Raw genomic sequence first — 10,909 nt, 5'->3', positions numbered from 1 at the left:
GAAGCATGTCGTCTCTCGAAGACCTGAGCGAGCTGCAACAAAGGCTTTTGGCTCGCATGCGTGCTCAGAATTTCGCGCGTGCACAACAGCAATCATGTACGCTACCATGCATTAAGGGACGAGAGTGCCGCTCGTTAGCGTAGAATTTCTTTACTTCATAACACGCAGTGAATAAAGCGCGAAAACCTAAATAACGTTTGAACTGCAATTTTAAGCAATAGGTATGCTGCACTTAATACAAGCTGACTTACGTATTGTAATCTCACATGCTACATCCGAAGTACCAAGGCTTCGGCCTCAGTTCGCGCCACTTACTGGTTTTTGAGAGTTTCTTTTTGAACAATTTGAAATATAATTCCGACATAAATCACCAACAGCATGCTGGATTCTCTCACTATAAATCATGGTCATTACATTGCCATCAACTTCTCATGAAACACTCTGGCCAGTTGTCTGTCCCTTGATATAAACACATCCCCGCTAGAAACAATACACTACCATGTAACTCCAACACAAGGCAGCGCCATTAGAAAGGTAACAATTCCACAACTCATCCATAACTCATGCACCTATATAAGGGTCCTGAAACAGTTTTTTATCGAAGTCAAGAAATGCATTTGAAGTCAAAGTAGACTATTTCAGAAATACTTTGCAGCAAAAAGTACTTCAATACGTTCAGCAGAAGCGGAGTTATTGGCAATCAAAAGTCCCCCTTCACGGTGCTTCCGCTCCTTCATGAATGACTTGCACTGCGAAGGCTACGGCGGAGCGGGGTGTGCCCACAACGCTTCGCCTTCTGAACGTCACCGTAGCACGCAGTTGCAATTTGATGTTGGATATTCACTTAGGCGCGACCATTTCCGATTGTGGCGCATACGACGCGGTTGCCTTCAGCGAGCCGCAGCGCGCTTAGCGAGTGGACTCGTCGCGGCACCCCGCGGCGGCCGCGGTATCTACGCTACGTAGCAGACCACAGCTACATGCAACTGTAGTGCGCATGGTGAGTATGTGCAGCGTTTGCTATATGCACGACAGGGCTTGAGTGCGCGCTCACGCTGACATGTGCTCCAGTCTGGCCGTGCTACGTGGTGCGGACCGCCTTTGTCCCGCCCCAGCTTGACCAACGGATAGTAGCCACACCCATCTTGCGTATTTTGAAGCGCTATCAATAGCTCAATACGAAGCAATGCCTGCGAAGGCGTCTGACCAGGAGTGAGCGCCCGCTGGAAAGCGTGCGTGTAGTCTGACCTTAAGTTTCGTGTGGTGCCAGGCTAGTTGAGTATTCTAATCTAGTCAAAATTAGCGAGACCCCATAGCTACAACACCGATAAGCAGGGTGGCCACAGTTTAATTCCAATGCGGACGCGCGCGGTCGAGCGTGAGCACGCTATTTATTTATTTACTTATTCATTTATCTATTTTTTTATTTAATTACTTATTTATTTGGAGTACCTTACAGGCCCGTAGGTCATTGTGTAAGGGTGGCCTAAAGATCCCCACAGTGCATACATCACCAGATAAAAAAGAAAACAAAGTGCAATACATGGTCAATAAAATTTGAGCGCATAATCGCACTACAGAAGAGGAGAGCAAGCAATGCCGAAATAACTATAGTCGGCTTCTTGGTTGAGACGTTCACAGCAGCGTATGTTATTCGCGAATTGTGTTTTTTCACCAAGCCCGAGGGGTGCTTCAGGACCCGTTTAAAATAAATAAGGAAGCAGATACGCTGTGACAGCACAGAAATGCACCTGCATAAGTTTATGGACGTCTGTGGGAGGTGGATTTCTTTTACTCTTATGATGTCTTTTTTTTTTGTTGCCTAACTTCTATCTTGTTTCCTTTTCTAGAGGTACCACAGGGCGTAAAATATGTTCTAGCGTACTGGAATGACAAGGAAAAGTGTGGTATCCTCAAACTACATCATTTAGGTAAGTTTCGTATATTCAAGTCTTTGTCTTCCCTTCCTGTGTGCGTTGTCTTCTTGTTGCGCAAATTTTGTCCCATTTGCAAAGCTTCGTATATTGTGCGAACATCCACATTTTACTTTAAATTTTTATTCCGCCCCTTGCGTAGCCCAAGTGGCACCGTCTCCGTGCCGGATGTTTCACTGGCAGGTAGCTCAAACCACAAACTCCTGAGAATTATTTGAGGTTTAGTATATATGTTCTTGCTAATTGTGCTGCGACGATAATACTGTAAAATATTTTGCATGGCGAGCTTTTGAATGTGCATATTCTGTGGTGAAGGAAGCACAATGCTGCTATAAATACGTATCCGGCATACGATAATTTTTGGAGTCACGTACGGTGGTTTGCCACTTTCGAGCGCAGCTGATGTCACACAACGTCAAGCTGTAAGCAAGGGTTTCGATGCATATTTAATCACTTGATGCTCAGCAACTGAGGGCCCTGTCTCCTGAAAAATTAGTTTATGAAGAGATGAAACGAGCACATAAATAAAAGCATCCAATTTTTCGCATCTTGACTGACTTTCTGACCGGTTCTGGCACTTTTCCATGCCGTCTACCTTTAGAATACCTGTAAAGGTGTACTTCCAGAAGAACTGATTTATCATGTCACTATAATTGAAGTTCACTGCATCAGCAAGCCCTCTCCTAGCGATGTGCAAATACACTTAGCCTTGAAACAGCTGATTTCGTTATGCGCCTGTAAACTTACGCAATTCGTCGCACTGCCTAGTATTTTGCCGTCCTCGACGGTGCTTCCCTTCTGTTTCCCCTATAAACCATAAACATTGCCTGGATGTCCATTAGATATTTCAGTTGGACATTCAATACCTCTATTAGAGGTTCAAATAGATCTAGTTTACGTAAAATCTACGTAGGTGGTACTGTCAAAAGTCCTCTTTTTTTACGTTGAAAAGATGTTATATGGATGTAATTGCTGGACATTTGTTACATTGTTTGGATATTAGTTTTGAGCCGAAATACGTAATAAGTACGTTCCCAAGATGTAATTTTATACATTCCCCAGCATGTGCGGCAATCGTGTAGTGTCTTTTTCACGTGATAGAAAAATGATACCAGCCTTGAAACTTTGGTTCCACAGCAAAATTTTATTTTAGAACAAGCATTGCACATAATAAAGTAACCTTTCATAGAAAAAATAGAACTAAAACAAACTCACGCATACAACCTCAAAGAGTATCTCAAGCTTTTATTCAGGATATGTTTAACAAAATGAAAGCTATGTTGAACAGCAAAAATGAGACCTATATCATACAGAATTTTAGGATATCGTTGCTTAGAAAATATAGAACTAGCTAAACCAGAGAAATAAATCCCTAAATGCCCTTGCAAAGTATACCTCAAGCTCTCGCTGAGGAATCCCTGTTATACCATACATAAAATGCAGCTAAGACAATATTGCATAAAAAATACTAAGATGAACAGCAAGACCTGAAATGTCGAAGCGATGAATAGCATGAACTTGAACAAGAGTTCTTTTGAACACGCAACTCTTACATCTGGCAGCATAAAGCTCAATATTTTCTCAGATATATTTGTGACCTTGTCAAAATGCAGACAATTCATGTGCAAGTAAAACAAAATCAATAGATATGCAAGTAAAATCTGCGAAATGTGACTAGAAAGTTGGTCGAAGCAAAATCCACAAAACCTGACTAGAAATACACAAACTACAAACTTCCAGGAGTGATGCACACATCTTCTGTGAGTAAAACATTAAACGCAATGCATGGTCCTTGTGATATCTGCAGAATGTTAGTAGAAATAAACAAATAAGTACAACCTACTTTATATATTAGAATGAAATGAAAATTTAAAAATAATATTGTGCTGTCCAAGTTTATGTTGTTATTTATGAAGGCTGTATTAGCAATGATGACATCAATGGCAGCAGCACGCTGGTGTGACAAATCTCGGCAGTTGCATAGCAAGCTGGGCACTTGATATAGGAAACGGCACAAAGGTGCCAAGAATGGTAGAAAAACATTTGAGCAGAGTAACCAGTTGGGCTTGCTGCTTGAACATCGTAGAAGGCCATGGCGCGGAACCGACGAAGACAGGAGAGGCACACAAAGAACAGACACAGCATTGACTTTCAGAAAGCTGATTCTTGTTGAAAGTCAACACTGTGTCTGTGTTCTTTGTCTTTGTTGGTTCCGCGCTGTAGCCTTCTATGAAGAAAAAACATGTTGACCCACATCTACTCTACAGGAACAGTAACACAACTCTACAATATGTGTACATACTGACATAGAAGTCTATCTGAAGACCAACTGTATGGATAAATTATGCAGTAGAGCTATTGGTTGAACTTAAGGCATGTATATCATTTACAAAGTATACACTTGGCACAGCAGTGGAGCACATGGCACATTCCAGACTTGGTCAAGCATTTGACAATATTGGAGCACTTGGTAAAATGGAGATGCAATGGGGCACTTGGTATACTGTAGAAACGGAGAGCACTCGGCAAAGCAGCGGAGCACATAACACAGTACTGGAGCACTTGGCGACTTGGTAATGCACTTCACAAATGGAGACGCGATGGGACACTTTATATACTGGAGAGATGTGGAGAGCGCAAGGCAGAGTGGCGAAGCACATAACAGTACTAGAGCATTTGGCACATTGGTGGCATCATAAAGCACTTGGCAGTATTGCACAACTCGGCACACTGGAGCTCGACGCCACGGGTAATCAGCGAAAGTACCGCAGGCCTAGGAGACCATGTCACACATGTCCGGGCTGTTCAGTAGCACAGCGCTGAAGAAAGCAAGGCCACTCTGGCAGCTAGATGCTGCGGGTGATAGGTAAAGGTGTAACAGGCCGAGGGAACCATGTCACACATATCCGGGCTGTTCAGTGGCACAGTCCTGCAGAAAACATGGTCACGCAAGGTCAAAGAATTCAACATAAAATGCCACGAGCTAATAACTTTTAACACAGACTTTGGTGAGAAAAAAAATCATATACCATTTGTAGATATTATGGATTTGTTAAAAAAACGATACTTTAGGCTAAGATTTGCTCTCAATAAATTTTCTATATTCTTTCTACGTAAACATGAAGCGTAGGGAAAAATTTTAAGGGGGCTAAGGATTATGCAGTAAGCTGTGGAATAGAGGAGTTTAGTGTGATGGCATAGGAAGATCGCTTCAGTGTATACGCCAAGGTATGTTATATTTCAGTTTGCCAAGATGACTGCAGAAGATTACGTGAAGTGATAAGTTTGAATATTAGCAAGGTGTACGGTGTGGATTCATTTAGAGCAACAATGACGCTAAAGATCATTAGGATAAATATTTGTCTAGTAGTGAACTTAGAGGTACGAGATTTCTGGCTTTATATTTTTTGCTTTAAATGGCGGTTGTGGACATAACCCTAAAAGAACTCGTAAGTATCATAGTGTCCTAAATAATATACTGCATAGTTTTTGTATCAACCAGCCTCCCAAAAACCAAAACTGGTTCTAGAAAACCTGTATAGTGCATTCAGGGTGGTCTGTGGCTTGCCAGAATAGTTTTTTTTTTCAAAATCCGGTATCAAGTCAGTGGTATCGTGTCAGTACTTACATATACAGAGTGTTTCAATTTAGCTGCACAAAATTTTTAAAAATTGCCTGTGGCACATAGCACAATTATAATCCTTGATCTAAACTACACGATGAGGTGGCCACTACTTCTGCAAGAAATCAGTATGCCTAACTGAATAATTAACACAATTATCCTAATAAACCTTTTAATTGTTTTACGGCACATCTTTCAATCTACGAATTACAGCCGCCGAGTTCGCAAGGCATATGCACTTGCAACGAATTCTAAGGAGTGAACCAGTCTCAAAATATTAGTTTTCAAAGTGTCCTACGAAATGCATGGGCGTTCCAGTGAACTTTTAAAGGAAAATGCTGTTTTATGCATTGAAGCAAAGTTAACTGGAACGTCCATGCATTTCGTAGGACGCTGTGAAAATTAATATGGCACATTGCAGACGTGGTCAAGCATTTCACAATATTAGAGCACTTGGTAAAATGGAGACGCAAAGGGGCACTTGGTATACTGAAGAAATGGAGAGCACTCGGCACAGCGGCGGAGCACGTAACACAGTACTGGAGCACTTAGTGACTTGGACCACAGACCACCCTGAATAATGCACTATACAGGTTATCTAGAACCAGTCTTGGTTTTTGAGAGGCTAGTTGACACAAAAGCTATGCAGTATATTATTTAGGACACCATGATGCTTACGAGCTGGGCAAGCCATGTAATGCGTAGGATGGATAACCGGTGGACCATTAGGGTTACAGATTGGATACCAAGAGAAGGGAAGCGCAGTCGAGGTCGGCAGAAAACCAGATGGGATGATGAAGTTAGGAAATTTGCAGGCGCAAGTTGGAATACGCTAGCGCAAGACAGGGGTAAATGGAGATCGCAGGGCGAGGCCTTCGTCCTGCAGTGGACAAAATAGGCTGATGATGATGATGCTTACGAGTTCTTTTTGTAGGGTTTAAATGTCCACAACCTCCATCTAAAGCAGAAAATATAAAGCCAGAAATCTCGTACCTCTAAGCTCACTGCTAGACAAATATTTATCCTAATGATCTTTAGCGTCTTTGTTGCTCTAAATAAATCCACACCGTACAGCTTGATAATATTTCAACTTATCACTTCACGTAATCTTCTGCAGTCATCTTTCCAAACTGAAATATAACGTACCTTGGCATATACAGTGAAGCGATCTTTCTATGTCATCACACTAAACTCGTCCATTCCCCAGCTTACTACACGATACTTAGCCCCCTTTAAATTTTTCCTTACGCTTCAAGTTTACGATGAAAGAATATAGTAAATAGGTGCTTCAAATGCACGGCTACACTCGACAGCGCCTAGTGTAAATGATAATAAGTGTACGTTTTGCTAAGAAGCTTACAGTTATTTTGTTATAACTGTAGCAAAAATTACTGTTACCCAATTGTATCAATGAAGTTTACTACCTACCTGCCTACCCAATTGAATTGTATGACAGTTGCTTCCTCTTCAATACCGGAGAGCTTGAGTGCAAGCCTCACTCATGCTATCTTGCCCAGTTCGAAAAAATACCTCATTGCTGCTGCAGTTAACATGCAGAAAGGTTTTTTTTTTCAAATCTGCTTTCGTATCCTAGGAGTGTCTTTCACAGCTGGTTTCACATTTGCAATATGTTTAAACCATTGCGACACATATGAAGACACATTACCTTGGCAATGGCAGTTCTGTGCCTGGCAGGAGCGTGACGCAGCCACTCCCAGATGGCTGTTTCTACAGCAAATTCGCTGGTCTCATGGCCAGTCTGGACGGCACCTATGTTAAATAAAGATTTTGTCATTACATGAAAAAAAAAGCATTCAAATTCCAACATACTTATTTATTGACACAGTAAGCAAATTACTACATCTCGAACTTCCTCACAGCAAAACTATTTTATCACCTCAAAACTCAGCCAATAAAAAAGATCACAAAAAATTTGGTCGTGCTCCAAATGCTCTGATGTATACAATGTGCAAAATACGCATGCTTCCCCTCCAACCACGTTCCACCTACATATGCTCTTGTCATTATCAAACAGCAGATCCAAAACACGTAGCAGGTGCATTTGAAGTGGAAGCATGCTCTAATTTTCTTTAAATTTATCAACGAAATTTAAGCTAGTTTAAGGCAACACATACACATACCTCGACAGCCCCACGGGGGGTCTTCAGAAAAGTTCTAGCATCTTTTGAAAGATTCCGGAAACACCCATGTGCTCTTAGAAGTCGGAAAGCGGTGTCAGGGACCTATGGGTAATGTTACATTGTAGAGCCCAATTTGCAAGCGAAGCTGCGAAATTTTAGCTGCTAGTGCTTTGGCTTCCTGCCCGTTCTGTACGTCAGCGTTAAATACATCCTTATGAATCCTCACCGGCTTCACATAGACACCAGTCGCCGAAAACCTCAGCATTACGATCTGAACAATCTGAGCTGCTTTCTGTGCAATCCGGGCCGGTATTTTGAAGCGATGCCTTGCGCTTTATTTTCTTGATTTATCATCCACCACTCACGGCCGGCTGATCCCGTTGATAACGTGAGCGGACCGTCACTCTGCCCACTGACCAAGCGCGAAAAGCGCGAAAAGCGCGAAGAGGCATTAGCATCGGAAAGGCATCGCTACAAAATACCAGCCCTGAACAGTAGCGCGGCCTGTAGCCGCGCTACTGCTAACAGGCGTTGCGCTTACTGCACTGAAGCTAGAATACTCGCTTTCGGAGTAGCTCGCTTGCGGTTCACTTTTGGACACGCTACCGCTAGCCCGTCGCGAACGTTTACTGAGCTGCCGGTGCGCAAAGCTGTCGCCTGCCTCGACAAGCTGGCCAAGCGCTTTAAACATTTCGGCAACCTCGCGGCGTGCTCCACTGTTGACATCTCTCAACATAGTGTTCATAATCAATACACATAAGCATGCTGGCTACGCTAACAAACGTTTACTTACCGTTACGAGACAAAGGGCTGCTGTTCCCACCGGAGCTCTCATCGCGCCTTCTGTGCCGCCGCTTTCGAGGGTGCGATAAACAGACGTTCAAAGCTTGCGGTTCGTACGACTTTCTGATCGGTGGGCACTCTGGAGGACGCCAGTGACGATCACGCAGCCCCAGCCCCAACAGCACTTCAAAAAACTCATGCAAACACGCGACTTGAAGTTCACTCCGGCTCCGAGAAGAATGACGCAATCGCAACGCAAATACGCCGCCAAAGCAGGCAGAAGGAAAATGCGAGACGTTGCGCCAAACTGCTTCTTGCCAATTCTTCTTTAATATTGCTACTATATTTACGTTATTATTTTATAATATTAAATGTAATAATATGTAATAATAATTATACAATAACGCAACGTTCGCAAGGTTTTGTCTTTAAAGTATAAATGAAAGGCTGTTGATTACTGTAGGCGCCATTTTGTTAAGGACAATTTTCAGGATTCTGGCGCGAAAATTGAAATTTTACGTTCATTTGCTAGAAAAAGTTATTTCGTAGCAACAAGCAATTCGCACAATACTAATACCGATTGCTATACCTACACGTGCACCAACCAAAAATTATCGAATTAGGGTAGGCAAGAGATAAAGGCGAACTTTGGATGCAATGATTTATAGCACGTCGAAATAAAAAGATAGCAATTGTGTAATATTGTTTATACTTCAGGGAACTGTCACTTCTTGAGATTATTTAAACTATACAAAAGCAACAAAATAAACAACACAATCATATTAAAATAGTACATGAGATAAAAATATTAAAATAAAATAGCACAGCAATTATATAATATAGATTTAGACAGAATGCCGTGTGCAATATTACCAGGCTGCGCGGGGAATATACTTACATTGTGGAGTGGATTGCAGATAAGCCTTGAAGGTCAGTCATATAAATTAACACGACAGCGTTAAGGGCCCCGTGTCGCAGAAAATGCGGCGTTGGCGTCGGCGTAAGAGCCGGCGTCCGTGGCGGAGAAAATGATCCCGAACCACCCCGACCGCGCAGGCCCTCCGTGTGGCGCAAGGTGTTTATGAACAAAAATTGAATTTCTCACAGTAAAATCCGTCAGAAAAACCACAACTTACAACCATGGTGGCATCGGATTGTAATTTGAATATACGAGAAAACAATTCTGTTACGAGGAAACGCAAACACAAACCCCTTTTCCAGCATTTCTACCATACCAACAGTGGTGCGCTCGGGTAGTTTACTTGCGAAAATCCTATCCAGATGTCACTCGCATCCTCGACAAGGTCAAATTGGGACTAAGCCTGCCTAATGCGTTTTGGAGATGCGCGCGCGTCGGGGCAATAGCAATCAATTAATAAAATAAGTAAAAAGGTCCCAAGGCCTTCACATTTTAATATAAGACGACCTATATTGCCCCTGTGAAAACGTATTCCCAGCAATCCATTTCTGTTTAAAAGTGAAGCCCACTTTAAGGTGATTGGTGTGAGTTTGGTCTTTTAAGCTGGATGTCCCACATTCTGTGCTGCAGTGAAGCCTAGTCATAAAGAAAAATGCGATGCGAACGGGGCTCGATAACTCTATCGCGTTCCACTCTTAACGGCGAAACTTGCGTCCTCCATTTTTTTTTGTTGCCCGAGATTTCAATATAGTTCTTATTTACTCAAACATCTCAGGCATTAAAATATATTGTAGCACTTCCTAATGAGGGGTAAATTTATCGGTAATTTCATATCCCTAACTTCGGGCGAGTTAAATATTAATAGTAATAATAATAACAATAACAATAAAAACCCAACAATAACAATAACAGTGCACACCACGTAAGCGCATACATACATACATTCATACATACATCCTGCATGCCTTCGAAATGTATGAGGTATGGTTCAAGTGCTATGTGTACCAAATAATTTTATGGTGCCTGAATGATATCCTATGTACATCCATAGTACGTTATCTGGTAGTCTAACATTCATGTAGATAGTACATCTTATGGACATCCATGCGTTTCCTTATAAAAAAGGTACGTACTCGAGACGTAATATGTACGTCACCTCAAGACGTTGACGTTTGGATCAATTATAGACGTTGAAGAGAGGTTCGTGGTTCACAGGGTTCCGCCTACTCTGCAACTGTAATATAGACCACATCTTAGTTGCTCGAGTGTTGTCATACATGGAATGCTTCACTTTTCGTTCCTGTTTTTATTTCAACTAATACATATACCCCGTTCGGCGTGTAATGTCGCCGTTTGCCCTAATATCATGCTGAACATGTTCTCTTCTATCGTTCGTTGCGCGGTGCTTAGCTAACTCTGAAACTTCTCTATAGTCTCTCAAGCGTTAAATACTTTAGAAGACACTGATAATTGTCTTCTAAAGTGGCTTCGAATACACTTGTAAAGATAA

At 42.1% G+C, this 10,909-nt stretch overlaps 1 long non-coding RNA gene across 1 annotated transcript; it reads right to left on the bottom strand.

The window, feature by feature from the left end:
* Positions 1–2,742: 2,742 nt before the first annotated feature.
* On the bottom strand, positions 2,743–8,732 carry LOC119450618 (uncharacterized). The gene is made up of 3 exons (XR_005191430.2): positions 8,491–8,732; positions 7,223–7,326; positions 2,743–4,863 (listed from the first exon to the last, which is right to left on the bottom strand). It is a non-coding gene; the product is annotated as an uncharacterized LOC119450618 (long non-coding RNA).
* Positions 8,733–10,909: the final 2,177 nt, after the last annotated feature.

Source organism: Dermacentor silvarum, chromosome 4, assembly GCF_013339745.2.
Source record: "Dermacentor silvarum isolate Dsil-2018 chromosome 4, BIME_Dsil_1.4, whole genome shotgun sequence".
NCBI lineage: Eukaryota > Metazoa > Arthropoda > Arachnida > Ixodida > Ixodidae > Dermacentor > Dermacentor silvarum.
Note: the sequence above shows the minus strand (reverse complement) of the source record. Positions and strands in the feature narration are given on the sequence as shown.